This window comes from Abramis brama (genome assembly GCF_963993115.1).
Source record: "Abramis brama genome assembly, chromosome: 5".
Classification (NCBI taxonomy): domain Eukaryota; kingdom Metazoa; phylum Chordata; class Actinopteri; order Cypriniformes; family Leuciscidae; genus Abramis; species Abramis brama.
The window spans coordinates 27,183,338-27,201,854 of NC_139967.1; the positions used below are offsets into that span (position 1 = coordinate 27,183,338).

At 43.5% G+C, this 18,517-nt stretch overlaps 2 long non-coding RNA genes across 2 annotated transcripts; both read right to left on the reverse strand.

Annotated features, from left to right (window-relative positions):
* Positions 1–3,170: 3,170 nt before the first annotated feature.
* On the reverse strand, positions 3,171–4,540 carry LOC311083818. The gene is made up of 3 exons (XR_014606362.1): positions 4,461–4,540; positions 4,183–4,357; positions 3,171–4,075 (listed from the first exon to the last, which is right to left on the reverse strand). It is a non-coding gene; the product is annotated as an uncharacterized lncRNA (long non-coding RNA).
* Positions 4,541–4,860: 320 nt separating this feature from the next.
* On the reverse strand, positions 4,861–6,093 carry LOC311083819. Its single transcript, XR_014606363.1, has 3 exons — positions 5,716–6,093; positions 5,351–5,452; positions 4,861–5,153 (listed from the first exon to the last, which is right to left on the reverse strand). It is a non-coding gene; the product is annotated as an uncharacterized lncRNA (long non-coding RNA).
* Positions 6,094–18,517: the final 12,424 nt, after the last annotated feature.

The following is an 18,517-nucleotide window of genomic DNA, read 5'->3' on the forward strand; positions in this document are numbered from 1 at the left end:
TAAAACACTGCCTGGGCCGAGTGGCGTGCTCCTCGAGTCAGAAGTGAAGAATCCAGAAAGTTCCGCAAAGAATGAAAACAGTAACCAGTTGCTGGGTCAAAATAACCCAACCAGCGGTTTATTTGTGAATGACCCCCTTACAACTAATTTGACCCAGCATGAGCAACCCAATAATGTGTTTACAGTACCCCAAACAACCCAACTTTTTGACCCAGCACAATCAACCCAACAATTTGTTTACAGAAACAACCCAGCATTTTTTTGAGTGTAAAGATATTAAAATGTTGTAATCCTGTTTGAAATGTTCAATTACAATTTCAGATATTAATTCCTTTAACATTTATAATTATAATTGTAATTACCTATTTATATTTGCCTTTTTACAAAATAATGTAAAATTAATCATGTAAATATATATATTGTTTTTATTTTGGGGGGCAAAGTGTTCTTCAAAGGGAAGAAAATAGTGTATTTTCTGGTGGCAGCCTTGCATCTCCTGGTTTTTAAAGAAAAGAAAAACTAGTTTGGCATATCAATACATTTTGGGAAATTAGTACAAAGTGTGAGTGCAATCATCTTTAAATGTTACAGACGCATTTTATTTGATTAAGAGATTAACTTACATCTGTTTAAAGCAAATACTGCATGCTAGAATAACTATCAAGAGTAATTTTTTTTTGTAAGATTAGGGTTACATAGCATAGGTTACATAGCCTATCTTCAGTCAGAACTCGGAAGAGTCTGTTTTTTCATTTTTTTATTTTTATTGCAGAACTTATACATACATGATCATGGAAATTAAGCGTTGTTGTATATCTTTCAATGAAAAATAACAACAAAATAAATAAATATCCTGGATTTGCGTACATCAAAAGTCGGAAGAGCCTGTAAATACCATATATGGACAAGTGTGACGTGGCTTTGACGTTTCTATGGCTCCAGAAGGACAAGGTTGGACTAACGTTTAGGTCAGAATAAAAAGTGCTCCATATCGCAAACTATGTTTTACTGGCGTTATGTTGTCAGTAATACTGTCAGTTAACAATGAGGTATTGTTATATTGAAAGAAATTACACGTTTACCGAGATCCTAACCCTAACCCTATAGTGTAACTACACACTTCAATGAACTACAATTTACAGCGCCTGTCCCATGGACACAATGATAGAGGCTTATGGGTAATGTAGTTTAAAAACGTTTAGTAATGAAATTAAATAAATACAATCTTTAATGAACAAAGGGACATCTAAATATGTTCATTATACAAACCTATTTGGGGGGGATGGAGGGGAGATAACCCCCCCAATATTTAAATCTATGCATTACAACCCCCCCAATATTTATACCATGATCACAATATCAGGAGGCATACCCAAACTTCAACCCCTCCAATGTTCAAACCAAATCTACGCCCTTGCCTACACATATGTACTCTCTTCATCATCGACAACAAACTGTACTGAGTCACATTTATATCTGAACATTCTTTTTCTTTCCCGCCTTCTCTATATTTACATCATGCTTGTGTTAGGTTTTGATTATATTGCAAGACTCTGAACTCGGAATACAAAAATACAGTAATATTTTACAAATGTTGTAAAATAGACCTTTTCTGAATTGCTAAAACACTAAACCTCCCAAATTCTCAATAGCCTAATCGAATTTGTCGAATAAATCACTCTTTCTGTAAAACATTAAACAAGTTCAGGTATTTAAAACACTGTTTGCAAATCTCATGCACTCTTTTTGCAAAACTCTAAACACATTCCCACTCACTAAAACACATTTCGCACTGACACATTTATGTTTCAAAACACTAAACACAGGCAGGCAAAAGTTAAACAACTACAACACAGTTGTCATCGTTAACACACAACTACTCAAAATTGTTCACTTATTTCTAACTTATTTCAAACCAACTGTACATCATACAAGTCAGTTCAGAGTGCCAAAACTGACTCAAAATGTTGCACTGAACTGAATGTTACCAACAAAGGATGGAAACAATATAAGAGGGAGAGGAGGAAGAAGAGTATGTGAAATAGGTGGTGAACAAAGAGGAAGAGGAGGAGGATGAGAAAGAGCAAGGTGTGAAGAATGTTGTCAAGGCTGGATCTGCTTTAGGGATTTTCCCTTTTCCTGAGATGACATTGTTATGTGGAAGAAGTCATCAGGCCGGACCAACATGAAGACATGATGCTGAAGCAGAATAAAATCTTTCTGACTGACCTTGATTCCTCTAGTTGCACAACTCTTCTGTGTGACTGTAACGCTTTTCATTTAGAGTTTTTTACTGTAACCTTTTTGTCTTTTGCAGTTGGGTCACTGTATTTTCACAGTATAAAAAGTGCTGAATATACAGACATTCAATACTATACAATATTCAGTACAATACTATACTTGCAGTGCATACAGTATACAATTTATTCACCTTACTACTGTAAGTTGTCATTACTATACTTTTTTTACGTAATTGCAAAATTTGTTTACTTAGTTACGATATACTTTTATTTCGGTAACTGCGTGTTTCGGATTCTGCTCTTCATTTTTCTCTGTAGTGTCTAACGAATGATCTGTAGTGTTTATAATATTGACTGATGTGTGTATGATCTGAAAGCATTGTTTGATTTTGAGCACAGATAAAATGGTTTTGAGGCAATTGTTTGATTTTGCCAGAAGAGTCAGTGGTTCTCTGAATGTGGTTTGAAAATTTGGTTTTGTGTTTAAGGTTTTGAGAATGTGAGTGATGGTTTCAAGAAATGTGTTTTAGCAATCCAGAAAACTGTAACATTATACTGTTAATCAGGTCACAGCTGATAAATCATTAAAATAAAACACAATAAAAAGTGAGTGGTGAAATGTTTTGAGTACAACAGAATCACATCAGTTGACTATGAAACCTGTACTAGATTACACAGAAAGCACATTGAATATTATGTTGGGAAAAAAATTATTCCTCATCATTATGGTGTTCTTCCTTATAATCTGCTTCTTCCATGTCTCTTAACAGGTTTCAATTGGTATACAGCACCCTACAGTTCAACTAATGAAAGTTACTGTACCACACAGTACAGTACTTTAATTAATGCAATTCATTTCCACCACTGACTGGTTGTAGAGGCATGCATTCACACATTTCTATGTATGTGAAAGAAGAGGTAACACTTTGGTTATATTTATGGTGATAAAAAGCAGATTTTATTACATGCTTTATATTCATAGTTAAGGTCATTGTCCAGAAGTATGAAAGGTGTTACTGTCTTGTAGATTACAGTCCATCATCAGAAATTTCATAGTCACTGTTGTACTCATCAGCTGAAGCACTGTACAAGAAGTTGATGTCCTCTGCTCCGGACAAAACTTGCAGGTAACAGTCTCTTGCTTGCACCTTCATTTCTCTGATTTGATGCCGCTTTCTGAGGATGATGCTCTGCAGACCTTTCAAACCTTCTTCACTTAGGCCACATTGCGAATCTTAAAAGAATCTTCTGATATAAACATTTAGATTAAATATGCCATTCAAATTAATGGAGTTAAACACTTAAACATGAAATCATTACTGAGAAGTTACAACAAGATTCCAGTCTTCCAATTGGCTCGCTGTCACTGTCAATTGCGCTTTCATGGACTCTAGGTTTTGTAACTGGCTTTGCAGAGCTTTTGTGGTCTACAATAACAAACAGTGGTAAGAAACAAAAAACAAATGCTCAATGCACAGCTTCATACACTGCTAACATGCAGTACTGAACATCTAAAATTAATTCTACTGATGTCATTAGCTTTTAATATCGGCGGTTCAATTAGATAGCCAAATTGTTGAACTTTTGCTGATTCCAGCGCATGGCCATGAGAGTCAGCATGTCTGTGCATCCTGAAAAACAAAGAAAATATGATGTTACCATATTCCTCCTACGTATTATGTAAGGATGTAACTAGTGCAGTATGTGGTAATCTTACCTGCTTTTGACATATGCTTTCTGGTTACTGCAATCCTAGATAGGAAGGCATTGCACTGTTCCACCTCCTCCCCTAGTGTTAAACCAGCACCGTCCTGATATGCCCCACTCCATTTTACCTGGTTAAGAATAAAAATAAATAAAAAAACATAAAAAACCCCCCAGATGTTTGCAGATGTTAACAGTTCAGATAATACGATTCTATCGCATAGCAACACTTCCTTACCTCGCATTTAAAATCATGGGCTTTGGCATGAAATACCGAAAGGAATGGCTTCATGTAGGACTCCGTGCCGACACACCGCAAGCTCCAATCCCTCCTCGTCTACCTTGCTGGCAGATCTTTATGAGGTATCTCTGGCTGCTGACCACTCCCCTCCACAAACACTTCTTCCACTGACCTACAATATGGAAAATTGTTGATGAAAATAAGACTATCCTAAACAAACTCTTCAGAAAGAGGTTATTATAGTGCTGTAGTCTAATTATCATCTCGAATTTTACATGTTTGGTTGTGTTGTGAATGTGGTCTACAAATCGTTTCATGTCTTCGTCCTTGGCTATGAAGACACCTTCAAAGATGGCCTGTTCCTCAGATCTAAAAAAAACAAAAAAAACAACAATTGGTGATGGACAACAATTTATGATAACTTAAAATCTGAGATTTCTTAGTTCACATTAAAGAGCTATGTTTTCTTATTAATACAAACACTGTGATACACAGTTTGGAGTAGCTAGCAGCATTCTTGAAACGGTAATGCTTGCGGTTTCCATCAACTGAAAGCATATCTAGGGTGCATGCAGGACAGTTGAAGGGCTCTTCCTTGCATATGTTGTCCACCTCAAATCGCACAGCCTCCCACTCAAAAAAACTTTTCAGAAAACTGTCTGCTGAGATCTTGCTTATCAACCAACAACTCAAAGATATCAACAACACTGCAGGACAGATAAATTCAATACTCACACGACCAAAGCGGACAGTTGGCTGATTCAGTATTCTTAAAAATGCTTGGCAGGACGGTCCTGGTGCCGCCATCTTCATTTCTTCAAATGAAAAAAAGACATCTGTGGCATAAAGTGTGGCAAATTGAAGGGTTGCAGGCCAGTAGTCACTTCTGTTTAGGTCATCGACTCCAGCAGTCCAAGTGGATTGGCATGCCTCACAAATTAACTCGGGCATGGTTAGATCATGTCGTCCTGGAAATATCAAAAACACATCCACTGTAATGTAAACCAGGGTTTGGGTTCTTTGTACTATTTATATATTACTTTGTATACTTCATATATTTTTAGTTTTATATCTATGTCAAATTTGTAGGGAGTCGCGTATGGATAGATATTTATTTTAAAGATGCTTCTCAAACAGGACAAAATAAAGTTCTTCACATTCTTACCATTCATTGTGACCACAGCAACAATCTTTCCTGGACTAACCCTCAATAACTCTGGTGAACAACCACAGATTTTGTCAGGCATCTCCACAGGTACAAGCCGGACTGAAAAAGATCATACAGTACACTTGAATTATGTTAATTTGTATTGACTGAGAAATATAAGATTGTAATAGATCAATGGCAATGAAGCATATTGCAGAAAAAGTACTCAAGATGTGCTCAAAAATCTGACTGACACAGAGTATCCACATACATTCAAGATAAAACAATAAAAGACAAAAAGTCATCATTTAAATAGTAAAGCTTATGAGCTTAACTATTCTGAGAATGAGATATATGTTGTACACACACAAACCAGAACTTACCACAATGGGAAAGAGCCGTTGACCACAAAAGTTGTTGGAGGCAATGGCTGGAAGAATCCAGCAGTCATGGCATCTCTGTTGTGAAGTACATGTCTGGTGTGCATGCTGCATGCATCACAATCAGCACAGAGGAAGGGATGTGGTTGGCAGTCACAACACCAGTCACAGCAGCTGGATTTCTTCCACACTGTTGGCAGATGTGTGTTGCCACATTTTCTTGTGCCGCAGCCGTGTTCACCAGGCGGGGTCTCTCTGCCCTCCACCTCTCCGAAAAGTGACTTTGTCGTTTGCTCTAGTTCGAGGAAGCCAGAAGAGGATCTCTTGGGGTTTCAAGAGGTGATGCCTCATCACCTGAGGATTCACTTAGTGAGTGCTGAAGATCTTGTAGAAAACACTCTGTAAATGGTATGGAATATTCAAAAACAATCATCTCCTTCCATGTATATATATATATATATATATATTTATTTTTTTTACAATATTAAAGTGTACTCCATTTGTCTGTGAAAGGATCAGTAAGGGGGCTAAGGCTGAAAATAATTTTTGAAGCTGCCAAAGAGGGACCTAAAAAAAAAAAAAAACAGAATTGAACATTTTACACCAGTATTCTCTTAAAAAAAAAAAAAAAAATGTTCCAAACAAAGCCACAGCAGAACTTCTAATATATATATATATATATATATATATATATATATATATATATATATATATATGAATCAGTCAATAAGTTATGACAGCATTACTTATTACATTAATTATACACATTAATTGTTTTATTTCATATTGAAAAATTGTGATGAGCCACAATTTAGTAGTTATGAATTAATTTGTATTGTTAATTATAGATTTATTTGGGTGTTAATTATATAATTTTGCGTGGATTTTAAACAATTAGGCTGTAAAACAAACCAATCTGGCAACTGTTCTTCATCTGAACATTTCTATTATTGGATAATAGTTGTGGGCTAATGTAATACTGAAAATATTACATTCCCCTATGATACATGATTATATGCGACAAAAATGAACTTGAATTCATTGGAGCGTTGTTAAACTCACCGCTGAATGCGGTTGCCTATGAACGCGCTAAACCTTTGCGCAGAGAGGGCACTTTGATATCAGATTGCGAGGGTTTTTAAACATAAAAAAACAGTTGGAGGGCCAGATAAATATCATCTGGGGGCCCCCATTTGACTAGCCCTGGCATAGATCATTTATTGTAGTCTATTCCGTTTTATTTATATTTATTGTAGCCTCGACCCATACACAGCAGACGGGTTGCGGTGTTACCCAAGACGTCAAATTTCAATGCTGCAGGCTCCGGTTCAGAGTTCTATAGAAGTCAATCGGACTACCCTGCACGTTGAAAAATGACGCCAAAGGTATACCCAGTGCGTTAAAAAGTGACGCCAAGGGGTCCTGGCCAAGCGCCCATATGTGACGAGTCCAACTGCGTCCTGTAAAACGCCCGTGGGTTGCATTGATGGTTGAAAGCCATGAGCGTCTCTCACACACGATAAAGGGTGTGTGTTGAATTCGGCCAATATACTCCAGCGGGCAATTAAGGAATGATGGAACCTATTGTCGTGTTTTTAGTTAGGATACCTAGCACACATTCACGTTTAAATTGAGTAGGCTACCACAGGCTAATTTAAAACTAAACGAAATTGTAGCCTACACATGCTACTGTTGCTGAAAGCGTCTGATATCACGCACTTGGATTGGCTAGTCCAACTGCGTCCTGTAAAACGCGGGTGGGTTGCATTGGAGGTGGTTAAGCCGCGAGCGTCTCTCACAGACGATAAGGGTGTTGAAAATGGCAAATAGACTCCTCTTGAAAGATAAATAATGGAAAACAATGACCTCCTATATTAGGTGTAGGCAATCCTAATCATAGAGCAAACATTAGTCGTTGCTGAAAACGTCTTTAGTCTGTGCAGTCGGTCAATGTTGAGGTGAATTGACGACTGGCGAAGCCCTGAGCGTGTAGTTACATCGCGGATGGTTTTACATTGAAGTTGGTTGAAAGCCATGTGCGTGTCATCTATACGCAAAAGGGTGCTATATGCGTGGGCAGAAAACGTACTCGGTTACTAACGTAACCTCGGTTCTCTCTAGAAGAGGGAACGAGTACTGCGTTGAAAACGCTAGGGGAAAAACTCTTTTTTCACGAAATACTGAAGCAAAAAATTATCCTTTAATTTTGAAATAATGTAAAGCGCATTGCAGCAGCACGCAGCCATGGGCGAGACGGCTCGCTCGCTCATTGGCTGCTCTGCGGCAACTGCATAAGCCTATCGAGCGAGGCCTGTGGTGACGTCAGGCCAATGAGGGCGCTTCGCGCCCTCCTCGCCACTTCCCGCCGAAACGGGCGTGGATTAGTCCTATAAAAGGAGCTCGAAAAGGCTGATTCACTGATTTTATTCATCGCCGAAGCGAACCAGAGTGAACCGTACGCACGGCCAGAAAACGCAGAACTCGTTTCTATCTCTTCTAGAGAGAACCGAGGTTACGTTAGTAACCGAGTACGTTCTCTTACGAGAGGTCTCTCGTACTGCGTTGAAAACGCTAGGGGAACCAGTGCAAAACGCCGTGCGTACTGTGATTAATCACCCATAAACCTGGAATCCAGGATTTATCAAGCATAAATCACTAGAGGGACTCACAGAGAGTCCTGGAACAGAAAAGGGAACCCTTCTGCCCTTATATGGTGACGTCCACTGACGCAGTAACATGACATCACATAGACAAGGCGGGGAGCCTGAACTAATGTGGGAATATGTGGGTCTTACGCAATACTGCCCATATGATAGCCGGTAGCGCACTGCGCTCGCGGCCTCAGCGTCCTAATCAGACCACTGATTTGATTAAACTGACAATAGCTTAGCCTGTAGAGCGGGGACCTCTAGGTTATAAAACCTAATAAATGTAGACGGCGAGGCCCAGCCTGCCGCCATACATATGTCTTGTAAGGAAATCCCACTAGACCAAGCCCACGATGAGGCAACGCCTCTCGTGGAATGCGCTCTGACACCCAACGGGCATTGAAGACCCTTGGCAGTGTAAGCTAGCGCTATAGCATCGACTATCCATCTGGACAGGCTTTGTTTCGAAACAGCCATTCCCTTGGAACGTCCACTGAACGAGACAAATAGCTGCTCAGTCTGTCTAAAGACAGAAGAGCGAGACACATAAGCTCTCAGGGTCCTTACAGGGCAGAGAAAACTTGAGTCCCCTTCCTCGTCTGACACCGGCAGGGCAGACAGGGAGATAACCTGAGCCCGAAACGGTGTGTTGAGGGATTTTGGCACATAACCATGCCTAGGTTTGAGTATGACTCTCGAGTCACCTGGCCCAAACTCTAAGCACGGCGCGCTCACCGAGAGCGCGTGCAGGTCACCTACGCGCTTAACTGAAGCGAGAGCCAACAGAAACACTGTCTTGAATGACAGATGTTTGAGGCTAGCCGTTTGGATGGGCTCGAAAGGGGCACCTTTCATGGCCTCCAAAACTGTAGAGAGGTCCCACATAGGGACTGAAGGAGGTCTGGGAGGATTCAGCCTCCTCGCTCCCCTGAGGAAGCGGATGACTAGATCGTTCCTCCCTAATGACTGACCAAGCGTTGTTTCAGAGAACGCTGTAATAGCCGCCACATAGACTTTGAGCGTGGAAGGGGCTCTGCCCTTATCCAACAGCTCCTGTAGGAAGGAGAGAACCTCCGTCACCTCACAATCGAGGGGTGAAAAACCCCGAGCTGTGCACCAGCTGGAGAATACTGACCACTTTGAGGCGTAAAGCCGTCTGGTTGACGGTGCTCTAGCCTGAGTGATAGTGTCTAGCACCCTTACTGAGAGATCAGCGGGTACCCGTTGAGCGCCCACACGTGGAGGGACCACAACTCCGGGTGAGGATGCCAAATCGAACCCCTGGCCTGCGAGAGGAGGTCCCTCCTCAATGGCACTGGCCACGGGGCAGTGTCTGCTAGCTGCATCAGGACTGGAAACCACGGCTGGTTCATCCAGAGCGGCGCTACGAGCAGCACTGAGCATTTCGTTTCCCTGATCCGTTCTAACACCTGAGGCAGGAGGGAGACGGGGGGAAAAGCATAGAGCGGACAGCGCGGCCACGTTCGGGACAGCGCGCTCTCCCTCTTGGAAAAGAACGCGGGGCAGTGAGCGTTTTCGTGGGACGCGAACAGGTCCACCTCCGCTTTGCCGAATCTCTCCCACAACAGCCGGACTGTTTGCGGGTGTAGAGACCATTCGCTCGTAGGAATGTTGTTCCTGGACAGTCTGTCTGGACCCAGATTCTGGATCCCTGGCACATGCACTGCTCTCAGCGAGCGCAAGTTGCGCTGAGCCCATAAAAGGAGGCGTTCCGCCAGCCTGTACAGGTTTAAGGATGTGAGACCGCCTTGGCGATTTATATAGGACACCACAGACATGTTGTCCGAACGGACTAAGACGTGTTGGTCCTTGATTTGGGGACGAAAACGCGTCAGCGCGTTGTCCACTGCCATCATTTCCAGGCAGTTGATATGTTGGAGCTTTTCGCGTTCTGACCACAGGCCGAAAAACGCTCTGCCCTCGAGCAGCGCTCCCCATCCCGATGTGGAGGCGTCTGTCGACACCACTAACACTCTCGAGGAAGTCCCCAGGCTATCACCTGATTGGTACCAGTCGCTCGACTTCCAGGGCTTTAGAGCTTCCACACAGCTCTGATTGACCCTGAGACGCAGCCAACCGGATGCCCACGCTCTGCGCGGTACCCGCTCTTTCAACCAGAACTGCAGAGGGCGCATGCGGAGCAAGCCCAGCTGGAGAACTGATGATGCTGAGGCCATAAGACCTAGCATCCTCTGAAATTTCCTGAGCGTGACGGTCGCGCCGCAGCGAAAAAGTTTCGCCGTGCGCTGAATGTCTAGCACGCGCTGTGGTGACAGCCGCGCTATCATAGACTGTGAGTCCAGAACTGTGCCCAGAAACGAAGTCGTTTGACTGGGGTTCAGCGAACTCTTCGTCCAGTTGACTCTGAGACCAAGATTCTCGAGGTGATCGAGTAAAATGGTCCTGTGCTCCACGAGCTCTGATCGCGATTGAGCTAGAATCAGCCAGTCGTCCAAATAGTTCAGCACTCGCATGCCTCTGAGTCTGAGAGGCGCGAGCGCTGCGTCCATGCACTTCGTAAATGTACGGGGTGCCAGGGATAAGCCGAACGGCAGGACTGTATACTGGTATGCCTGGCCCTCGAAAGCGAACCTCAAGTATCGCCTGTGACGTGACGCTATCTGTATTTGAAAATACGCGTCCTTCAGATCTATCGACATGAACCAGTCTCCTCTGCGAATTTGCGCGAGGATTTTCCTGGTCGTGAGCATTCTGAAACTGCGTTTCATTAATGCTTTGTTCAGCCGTCTTAGATCCAGTATGGGTCTGAAACCCCCGTCTTTCTTGGGAACCAGAAAATATCTGCTGTACAGCCCCTCTTCGCTTTGAGCCTGAGACACAGGCTCTATAGCCCCTTTGCTCAACAGTTTTGATATTTCGGCGCGAAGTAGGTGTGCTACTTCTGAATTCACCGTAGTCTCGACGCGCGCTGTGAAGCGGCGAAGACGTCGATAAAACTGTAGCGAGTAGCCTTTCTTTATAATGCCTAGCACCCATTCCGAAACCCCTGGAAGCGCTGCCCATGCGTCCGCATGGATGGCTAAGGGCTGGATGCGAAGCACGCTCTGTTCGCTGGGCGACAGAGGTGCTTCGGTGTGCTGCAGCATAGGCGGGATGCCCGCGAGATTCGGGGCGGGGGGCGCGCTGATCACAGCGGGCAGAGCGCTCGTCCTCAACCCGACTACGGTGCTTAACCGAGTGAGGGAGGGCTGAGCGGGTCCCGGAGGACTCATGGTGTCTGTGAGTAAGTGTGGGCACGGGGAAGCGGGCACATTTACTGCTTTGGATGCGCTGTCTGCCTGGGCAGAGCGAGCGCGCACAGGTTTCGTTTTTACAGAAACCCTGTGACATGTGTGACATAGTGTTTGTGGGCACTGGGAAGTGGGCACGTTTACTATGTTGTTTGCGCGATCGACCTGAGTCGATTTTATGGGTGCGCGCCCTGTGTGAAGGGCTGTGCTTGTGTGTAGGGATGGGCACATAGGAGTGGACATCAGCGCTACATTTATTGCACCATCGGCCGTGGCCGGAATACCAGAAAATACACTCTTTACAGGATTTATCTGGGTAGCCGTAAAAACGGCTTTTGTGTGCAGGCAAGCGGGCAACTGTACGGGCTTGCGCGTTGCAGAAGACACTGAGACAGTTGCAATTCCTGGGACTGAAACAGCGGCGCGCTTGGGTGAGAGTCCGGCCGCAGCGGGACTCACACACCGGCGCTTTCCTAGGCACGCTAGGATGTCTTCGGGGCTTCCGGTTTCACCACAATCCTCGGCTGCGGCCCACGGGGAGCGGGGCGACGGTTGGCAGAGCGAGAGCGGGGCCTCGAGCTGCGTTGCTGTCGGTGTTGCGACGAAGCAGCAGGAGGGGGAGGCTGTGGCTGAGAGCTCCGTGGGGCCGGTTTAGCACGGCTCGCTGAAGAGCTAGAGCGCTTCGGGAGGAAGTGCTTAAAGGCTTGAGACGCTTTCTGGACCTCGGCGAATCTCTCTACGAACTCGTTGACAGAGGATCCGAAGAGGCCGGCAGAAGATAGTGGGGCGTCGAGGAACGCGGTGCGCTCAGAATCAGCCATATCTGAGAGCGTTAGCCACAGATGTCTCTCAGCTACAGTGGCGGAAGCCATACACCGTCCCATGGCCTGTGCAGCGGACTTAGTAGCGCGGAGAGAAAGATCCGAAGCGCTCCTTAAGTCCGAGAGGCAGATCGCGTCAGGTCCCATCTCATCCAGTCGACGGAGAAGATCTCCCTGAAAGATCTGCAGTGTAGCCATGGTGTGTAGTGCAGACGCGGCTTGCCCAGCGGCGGAGAAGATTCGCGCGAGCAGCGTCGACGTCATGCGGCAGGCTTTGGATGGCAACACCGGTTTCGTCCGCCGTCCAGCAGAGGGCGGGCAAAGATGGGTCGCTATCGCCTGTTCCACCGGTGGAAGCGAATGGTTGCCTCTGTTTTTAGCATCGTCTAGCGTAGCGAATGCTGGTGAGACAGACGAACGTGTTCGAGCTGAGAAGGGAGCGCTCCAAGCCTTCGCAACTTCTTCATGAAGCTCAGGAAGAAAGGGGGCAGGCTTGGATTCCGGAGAAGTGCGCTCACCATGGAGAAAGCTACCATCCAGTCGAGTCCGAGAAGGGGGCTCCGGAGCGGACCACTCAAGGCCGAGGCTCGCCGCGGCCAGCGAGAGTACACGCATCAGCTCCCTCTCGATGTTAGCTCTTCTGTTAGGTGTATAGGCAGGAAGCGCGAGATCCGCAGAGCTCGCCCAGTCTTCGCTGCCCGAGGCTAACAGAGAGCACGAGTCATCATCCCCCGACGCGGCTTTAGAATCAGCTTCCTCTGCTGAAGCGGCGGCAGACAGCGGTCGCTGAGCACCAGGAAGTGATCCAGGCGAAACCGGTGAAGCAGGCGGGCGAACCGGCGAGCTTAGTCGGGTTGGAGAAGGCTCCGGGACCCGCTGAGAGCGGCGCTTCTTACGGCGCGGCAGTACAGCGGGAGATGCAGGCTCAGAGAATACTGCCAGGCGAGTCCTCAGAGTCACCATAGGCATAAGCTCGCAGTGAGGGCAGCCGCCGTCAGCGAGCGCGAGCGCTGCATGGTCTTCACCCAGGCAGGAGACACAGATGACATGACGGTCTCCCTCGCTGAGTGGGGCTCGGCACGAGCCGCATTTTGAAGGCATCTTGAAAAAGACGCGAGCTCTTTTACGAGTGTATGTCGCAGGGCGAACACACACACACACAGAGAGTAAACAGAAAAAGGATATGGGCGCCGGAAAGCGCAGCAGGAACGGCAGTCGAAGGCGGCGTGGGCCAGCAGCTTCCGTGAGTGACTCGTCCCGCTGAAGTGCTTCTCAGACGACGCGTTGCTTCCTCTCGTGATCCAACGATGCGTGAGCTTCGCTGAAAAGATGAAAAATCAGTGAATCAGCCTTTTCGAGCTCCTTTTATAGGACTAAGCCACGCCCGTTTCGGCGGGAAGTGGCGAGGAAGGCGCGAAGCGCCCTCATTGGCCTGACGTCACCACAGGCCTCGCTCGATAGGCTTATGCAGTTGCCGCAGAGCAGCCAATGAGCGAGCGAGCCGTCTCGCCCATGGCTGCGTGCTGCTGCAATGCGCTTTACATTATTTCAAAATTAAAGGATAATTTTTTGCTTCAGTATTTCGTGAAAAAAGAGTTTTTCCCCTAGCGTTTTCAACGCAGTACGAGAGACCTCTCGTAAGAGAACGCCGAAGGACGTGACAAAACGGCCTTATATGACGCCCTGAGATGAGAACGGGTTGGTTTTTTCAGAATTAAGTAGTAGGAAATTACTAGTCATCCAGTTTTTTATACCAGCTATGCATTCCGTTAATTTTGTGAATTGGTAAGTTTCGTCAGGGTGTGAAGAAATACAGCTGAGTATCGTCAGCATAACAGTGAAAACTAATGCCATGCTTCCTAATGATAGCCTATCTCCCAAGGGTAGCATGTACAGAGTGAACAGCAACGGTCCTATTTGCCTTGTGGTACACCATACTGAACTTGCCCACTGCGCAATGTGTCGTCGAAGTGACGTAATTTTCATGTAATTTTTGGACGTCCAAATTCGGTCCATTGAAGGGGGTGTTTTGTGACGCCAGGCGACGTCTTTTTTCGACGTCTTCTGCACGTCTAATGTTGACGTCCGTCCACAAAAGTTCGTTTGTGGAAAGAAGGAAGGACACGGGGTCAGCTTGCTGTGGACCGTGTGTTTTATTATATAAGTCTTTTCCAAACAATAATCTCACACACACACACACACACACACACACACACACACACACACACACACACACACACACACACACACACACCTTGTTCTCCTTGGGAGTGAAACCCGTGAACTTACCGTTACAAGCACCAGCACTCTACTGTTTGAGCTACAGCATCACATCTTCCTATACGTCTCCAGTTATCACCTGATGCTGAGATGATCAAATGGAGTTTTTGGAAAATGATCTTAAATAATTATTACTAATCTGTATTCATATGTATTGATCATGTTGATAATAACAATGTTGATATTTGTAAATAAAAAAAATATTACATATGTAATACCGTAATGTAATATGTAATTACCGACGTGCGGAAGACGTCGAAAAAACAACCCCTTCAATGGACCGAATTTGGACGTCCAAAAATTACATGAAAATGACGTCACTCCGACGACACATTGCGCAGTGGGATAGTAATCATGTAAATTTCCTTCACCTGTCATAGACGTCCAAATGACGTCCAAAAAAATTACCCAAAAGGTCCAATGTTGAACGTCAATATGACGTCCAAATTGGGTCATGGTTGGATGTCCAAATAGTGGACCTAGTTTGGACATCGAATAGATGTCCAGAATTGGTCATGGACCGACGGACCCAATATAGACATGATCTGCACGTCTATCCGACGTCCATTGTTTAGTGGGCAGTTGTGAGGATACTGCTTTTTCTAATGTCTTTGACAGAAAAGGCAGATTCGAGATCGGCCTGTAATTGACTAATTCTGTAGGATCAAGTTGCGGTTTTTAACAAGCGGTTTAATCATAGCCAGCTTAAAGATTTTTGGTACGTAGAGACAAAGACGAATTAATGATATTAAGAAGAGGATCTATGATATTTCTGAATAACGTTTGTCTCTGAGACACCTGACCTACTATAATGCTCTGGTAGGACTGTTTTTTTTTTTTTTTTTTTTTTTTTTGCTGTTTAGTTAAATGTATAAATAATCACATTTTGCAATTAAGTGTATTTAATTTAAAAATGTTTTAATACTGTACATCCATCAGTTTATAATTGTATACTATATCATTAATTTAACTTATTGATTCATTATTTGACTGTCAAGATCTACTGTTTAATTTTTTTAATATTTACACTCATTATACAACTAGCCTATCGTATACGAAACCATTTGTATTTTTAAAGAATATTTCTGAATTCCATTAAATGACTGAACAGAGCCTAAAAAACACAAAATACTCTTGTTTACAATGTTCAGTGGCATTTCAGATGTTAATAAACAGTTGGATTCTGATTCATCAAATTTCATGCTTTTTTATTCTAATTCTTTTGTTATAATTGAGTTTATGCTCTATATAATAAATATATAGCAAAAATTTATTTTAAAAATAAGATAGAGGGTACATTTTGAACTGTTAATATAAGACAGGGATGGGAGGGATTAAACACACTATGAGAAGGTCTAATAAAAAGGATGATCATTTTGTAAGTAAAAGCCAAACTTTCATTAACGACTTAAATAACTTTTATGGCAGATTTGACAATGTGGACGGTAAGAAAGAATGTGATGAGATATGTAAAAATCTCCCTGCAGAAACATCAATAGTTATTAATGAAGCTGATGTTATTGCAAGCCTTAGTAAATTGAGGCCAAACTAGATGTACCGCATGGCGGTACAAAATATGACCGCCGCTCAGGCCTGCACTGGCTTTCCACAAAAATAAATGACGTGGAGCAATTTGGCTGTATTGCGTGTTTATGTATATACCTAAAAAAAGTAGTAGTATGTGCATGTCTGTCTGTGTGTGTGTGTATGTATGTGTGTGTCTGTGTGTGTCTGTGCGTGTATGTATGCGTGCGTACATGTGTGTGCGCATGTGTGTTTGTGTGTGTGTGTCTGTGTCTGTGCATGTGGATTTGTATGTGTGTGTATGGGTGTGTGTCTGTGCGTGTGGATGTCAGTGTGTGTGCATGCTTGCGTTTGTTTGTATTCCTGCATGTGTGTGTGTGACAGTATCATCCTAAACCAGCAACCCTTCGCTCAACACCACCATCTACAGGCCGATGAGTGTACAGTCACTAAATGTGCACATAAATGAATTTATTTTATACCCCCCCATGGATGAAATTCTATGAAACTTAGCATACCCCCAGAGGATGTCAAGTTAATCATACACATGAAATATGGTGCAGTTCTGAACATCTCAACTGAAGATAGGGGCGATTAAAGCAGAATAATATTGCATTTTCATTTTTTATGGGAAGGGGCGCAAATCACAAATGAGTGATTATGGGCTAGGTTGATGTGGGCCCTTAAGACCAACATACCATAAAAATTTCTTCATCCTCGGTGCCACGGTTCAGGTAGTTATTTAGGAAAAACTGCATTTTTTGGGTTTCGGGGGGCCCAGCGCGGGGGGGGAGTGGCCCCCGGGGACCAAACGAAATTTTTCCGTACAAGACTAGTGGGGCTACATGCCCACCAAATTTCATGTTCCCCGGTGTTTCGGTGTCCCTGGTATCGTTTACGAAAAATTCAGTAGATGACGAAAAAAAAAAAAAAAAAAAACTTTGACAATCCCTATATGACCGCTTTCGCTAGCGGCGGTCATAATAAGACCACTGGCCCAGATGGTTTAAAAGCCCGCCTTCTTAAAGACTGTGCTCCTCAATTAAAAGGAGTTTTTGCAAGGCTGCTCCAGCTTCTTTTGGACACATGTACAGTGCCCGAAACTGGAAATGATCAATAATTAGCCCTGTTGCACAAAGGCCAGGGGCCTGATGTATAAACGTTGCGTACGCACAAAATGGGCATAGAAATATGCGTACGCATTTTTCCACGCACATATCGGGATTTATAAAAAATAAACTTGGCGTAAATAAGTGCGCACCGTAAGGATGCTCTTGACCGTGCGTACGCACTCTTTTAGAAGAGTATGTGTTTTGGCGACACCAACTGGCCCAAATAGCAATAACTATTTAAAATGAAAAACTTCTAAATTATCCTATTACATCACCCAATAAATCAAATTGCATCAACCTGAATTATCATTATGATATGATTATGATGGAGTTTGATGGATTCATTGATTTTAATAAAATTTGGACTCTATTTCATTATAGCTCTGCACTGGTGTCTTGCAGAAGATCACTTTTAGACAGAAAATCTAAAGAAATACAAGATAATACAAATAAAATTTCGCTCACCAAGCCTATCACTTGAAGCAAATATCCATCCCTTCTTAAATGTCCGCGCCAGCGAGCGCGTTGGGCCGTTTAGTGAAACTGACGCATATAACAGTTTAAATAAATAAAATAATGATTTAAACTATGTTTTACTTCTGATATAAACAGATTAGATTAAATGCCATTCAAATTAATGGAGAACACTTAAACATGAAATCATTACTGAGAAGTTACAACATTTTTTATATTCAAATTCAATCAATATAGAAATATTTGTTGTGGATGCGATGTTTTTGAACACTTTTCCTCTGGCATGCTGTGTTTTAATGTTTTAACCACAGAGATAATTGCTTATCATGATAATACCAGATTGTCTGAGAAAATAGTTTCGTGCAAATAATGCCCAAGGCCTATCTGTTTCCATTAAAAATATAAATCAATTAAAAATACAATTTGGCCAGTGGAAAAGATTGAGAAAAACTTTCTCTGAAATGTATTTTACACTATTTGATTTATGTATTCAAAAACAAGGAAAGGATAGGCAACTACTTGATTTTTATTAATGTAATGTGTCTTGTAGGCCTACCGACAAACGTTATCACGTGGATGAATAATCATATGCAAATGATATGCAGATGAGGATCTGCATAGTAAAACTAGGCGTTGTAAGCTCCATATGGTTATTTCGGGGAGGAGACGCATGT